At 48.0% G+C, this 4,639-nt stretch overlaps 1 non-coding gene across 1 annotated transcript; it reads right to left on the bottom strand.

The window, feature by feature from the left end:
• Positions 1–4,171: 4,171 nt before the first annotated feature.
• Positions 4,172–4,245, bottom strand: Trnat-ugu. The gene has a single exon. It is a non-coding gene; the product is annotated as a tRNA-Thr (tRNA).
• Between the last annotated feature and the right edge of the window lie 394 nt (positions 4,246–4,639).

Here is a 4,639-nt window from a genome sequence, read left to right as displayed (position 1 = left end):
AATGCCATTGGGAGCAGGGGAAGAAAATGGTTTTATCGTCTGAAGGAGGATAGTTTTGACATTAGTGTCTCTCCATGTCCAGGAAGGTTTTCGCGGTTTGATGTAGATCGTTAAAACTCATTAATCCACAATGATGCACAAAAGTGTACACGAGAACTAGCAAATGTGATGAACTGTGATCATTCCAACATCGTGAGACACTTGCATACAATGGGGAAGTTTCAAAAATCCAGCTTGCTCTAAGCCAAAATCACAAAGGTCAGCGGGTGGTCATATGTGCACCTCTGCCTTCTCGTCATCAACTGGCTGGTGAACAACGCCGACCATTCCCATCCTCTTCTAGTGATGAGTAATGGTGCCTTTACACTAAGACAAGGAAAAGAAAAGAAGGGATTTGTTGAGCCCAGACAAAGCAGCAGCTCCCAGTAGAAAGACCTGAGGGAATCTACAAAAGATAATACACTCCTGGAAATTGAAATAAGAACACCGTGAATTCATTGTCCCAGAAAGGGGAAACTTTATTGACACATTCCTGGGGTCAGATACATCACATGATCACACTGACAGAACCACAGGCACATAGACACAGGCAACAGAGCATGCACAATGTCGGCACTAGTACAGTGTATATCCACCTTTCGCAGCAATGCAGGCTGCTATTCTCCCATGGAGACGATCGTAGAGATGCTGGATGTAGTCCTGTGGAACGGCTTGCCATGCCATTTCCACCTGGCGCCTCAGTTGGACCAGCGTTCGTGCTGGACGTGCAGACCGCGTGAGACGACGCTTCATCCAGTCCCAAACATGCTCAATGGGGGACAGATCCGGAGATCTTGCTGGCCAGGGTAGTTGACTTACACCTTCTAGAGCACGTTGGGTGGCACGGGATACATGCGGACGTGCATTGTCCTGTTGGAACAGCAAGTTCCCTTGCCGGTCTAGGAATGGTAAAACGATGGGTTCGATGACGGTTTGGATGTACCGTGCACTATTCAGTGTCCCCTCGACGATCACCAGTGGTTTACGGCCAGTGTAGGAGATCGCTCCCCACACCATGATGCCGTGTGTTGGCCCTGTGTGCCTCGGTCGTATGCAGTCCTGATTGTGGCGCTCACCTGCACGGCGCCAAACACGCATACGACCATCATTGGCACCAAGGCAGAAGCGACTCTCATCGCTGAAGACGACACGTCTCCATTCGTCCCTCCATTCACGCCTGTCGCGACACCACTGGAGGCGGGCTGCACGATGTTGGGGCGTGAGCGGAAGACGGCCTAACGGTGTGTGGGACCGTAGCCCAGCTTCATGGAGACGGTTGCGAATGGTCCTCGCCGATACCCCAGGAGCAACAGTGTCCCTAATTTGCTGGGAAGTGGCGGTGCGGTCCCCTACGGCACTGCGTAGGATCCTACGGTCTTGGCGTGCATCCGTGCGTCGCTGCGGTCCGGTCCCAGGTCGACGGGCACGTGCACCTTCCGCCGACCACTGGCGACAACATCGATGTACTGTGGAGACCTCACGCCCCACGTGTTGAGCAATTCGGCGGTACGTCCACCCGGCCTCCCGCATGCCCACTATACGCCCTCGCTCAAAGTCCGTCAACTGCACATACGGTTCACGCCCACGCTGTCGCGGCATGCTACCAGTGTTAAAGACTGCGATGGAGCTCCGTATGCCACGGCAAATTGGCTGACACTGACGGCGGCGGTGCACAAATGCTGCGCAGCTAGCGCCATTCGACGGCCAACACCGCGGTTCCTGGTGTGTCCGCTGTGCCGTGCGTGTGATCATTGCTTGTACAGCCCTCTCGCAGTGTCCGGAGCAAGTATGGTGGGTCTGACACACCGGTGTTAATGTGTTCTTTTTTCCATTTCCAGGAGTGTATTATGCACCTGGTGTAAAAGGGACGGAGTGTTGTACAACGAATGGCTTCCCCGAGGTGTAGCTATCATTGCTGTTATTGACTGTCAACAATTGTGAGGTCTTGCAGACGCCAACAAGAACAACTGCAAGAAGTGATGCTATTCCACGATAACGTCCGACTGCATTCTGCTAGACTGACAAAAAACACTACTTTGGAGGTGGGATGGGAATTCATCCCGCGCCCACCTTGTTCACCTGATCTTGAGCTCTCAGATATTTATCTTTTCCGCTCTCTATCGAACAGTCTTCAAGGAACTTTCTCGAAGCAAACGCCTCCGAACATGGCTCGACGAGTTCATCGCCTCAAAACTAGGTGATTTCTACATTCACGGAATCAAAAAGTTACCCTACCGTTGGCAGACAGTCGTAAATAATGAAGGAGAATATGTTATTGATGACTTAAGTCTCTGTTATGTATTTAAGTTGTGTTTGTTAAACTTAAGGACAGACGCTACGAACTTCTGCACCAAACTGATACAAAGTGCTTTAAAAAAGTTTTGCACAGTCGTCTCTAATTTTTTTTATTTTTTGCAGGAGGAGAATGAAAATTTTTGTGAGCATACTTGTAACATTTAGCTATAAGTTGGTGTACAAAAGTATTTTCTTTTATTTACAGGTGAGCCATAATGGACCGTGAAGTAGATGTCAGGTTGCGACAACGGTCGGTGGAAACAGTGTTTTGACGGCGTCATTACCCAGGATGAAACATGGTTGTCTTTGAAACTTCCTGACAGATTAAAACTGTGTACCCGACCGAGAGTCGAACTCAGTACTTTTGCCTTTCGCTGGCAAGTGCTCTACCGTCTGAGCTACCGAAGCACGACTCACGCCCGGTCCTTACAGCCCTACTTCTGCCAGTATCTCGTCTCCTACCTTCCAAACTTTACAGAAGCTCCCCTGCGAACCTAGAAGAACTAGCACTCCTGAAAGAAAGGATACTGCGGAGACATGGCTTAGCCACAGCCTGGGGGATGTTTCCAGAATGAGATTTTCACTCTGCAGCGGAGTGTGCGCTGATATGAAACTTCCTGGCAGGTTCCCAGGAGAGCTTCTGTAAAGTTTGGAAGGTGGGAGACGAGATACTGGCAGAAGTAAGGCTGCGAGGACCGCGTGTGAGTCGTGCTTGGGTAGCTCAGATGGTATAGCACTTGCCCGCGAAAGGCAAAAGTACCGAGTTCGAGTCTCGGTCGGGCACACAGTTTTAATCTGCCAGGAAGTTTCATATCAGCGCACACTCGGCTGCAGAATGAAAATTTCATTATGGTTGTCTTTGTCCGTTCCTGAGAGCAAAACCCAATCAATCGAGTGGCATCATCCGGGTTCCCCTCGGAAGAAGAAAACAAAACTATCACGAACAGCAGGCCTAAAGGTGATGGCCTCCTTCTTCTTGGATCAGACTTTTTGGAACATGGCTCCACAATTAACTGGGACCGTTACTGTTTGTCATTGGACAAGCTGCGACGTACCATCAAGAGCCACTGACCACAGCTTCAGTGTTAGCTCATCAGACTACACCATGACAATGCCATACACCATACAGCCCTTATGACGCCGGAGAAAATCAGGAAAATGGGTTGGAATAATGTTCCAAATCCTCCCTACAGTCCGGACATGGCTCAGTCTGGTTTTTTCCCCTTTGGTCTTCTGAAGGCCCACCTATGTGGTGAAACATTTGATAGTATGAAAAACCTTATTTCCTGTGTGAAGTGATGGTGTAAAAGTCAATCCCCAGAATTTTACCAAAGTGAATTTACATCATGGAAAGAACGTTGGGCCAGATGCATCACAGCTGCTGGAGGCTACTTTGAGTAGGCTCAATGTATAGCTAAATGTTCCAAGTATGTTCACAAAAAATTAAAAATTTACAGATGACTGTGCAAAACCTTTTGAACGCCCTTTGTAATATGAATGTAAAATATGTCACAAAACATAGCAAAATATGCACAATAAAATATTAAATGTTGCACAGGTACTAATATTTACATTAAGAGAGACACAAAATAAATAATGCACGAATCTAAATCTCAAGTGTCATGAATCAACTCAGGCGCAAGACGAACTGGAGACGGTGGTCAAATGAGGGACAATACGTGAAACGGTAGAGCAGCACAGAGAAGTAGGGACGAAAACCAGGAGCAGCGAAGTATGACTAAATCTTAAATACTAAGTTTAAAATGATGACTAACTGACAACCTCAGCTGCCGACAGGTGTTATTGTTATACCTCGATGTGGACAGCTGAAAATGTGTGCCCCGACCGGGACTCGAACCCGGGATCTCCTGCTTACATGGCAGACGCTCTATCCAACTGAGCCACCGAGGAAACAGATGAATAGCGCGACTGCAGGGGCTTATCCCTTGCACGCTTCCCGTGAGACTCACATTCACAACTGTCCACAATTCTACATATGTATTGTACCTTATAGACATTTGCCCACCCAATCATTACTCGCGCACGCTTTGGCGATTCCCGTAAGAGTTTGGGCAACCTGTGCGCATTCGCACAGACGAAGGTCAATGGCTGGGTAGCCTTTAACTATACATTTGAACACAGTAACTTGTTCTCGAAAGAACAGTTACTGCTGATGACCGTGCAGCTTTCCCTGGAATAAATGATGACTAACTGACAACTTCCAGTCTCTAAAAACATGTTTCTTATTTGTGTTGTTTATCCTGTAAACTGATCAGTTGATCTAAAACATAGATGTGCCACGTAA

Source organism: Schistocerca piceifrons, chromosome 5 (assembly GCF_021461385.2).
Source record: "Schistocerca piceifrons isolate TAMUIC-IGC-003096 chromosome 5, iqSchPice1.1, whole genome shotgun sequence".
NCBI lineage: Eukaryota > Metazoa > Arthropoda > Insecta > Orthoptera > Acrididae > Schistocerca > Schistocerca piceifrons.
The sequence above is the reverse complement of the archived record's forward strand: the minus strand, read 5'-3'. Positions and strand labels throughout refer to the sequence as shown.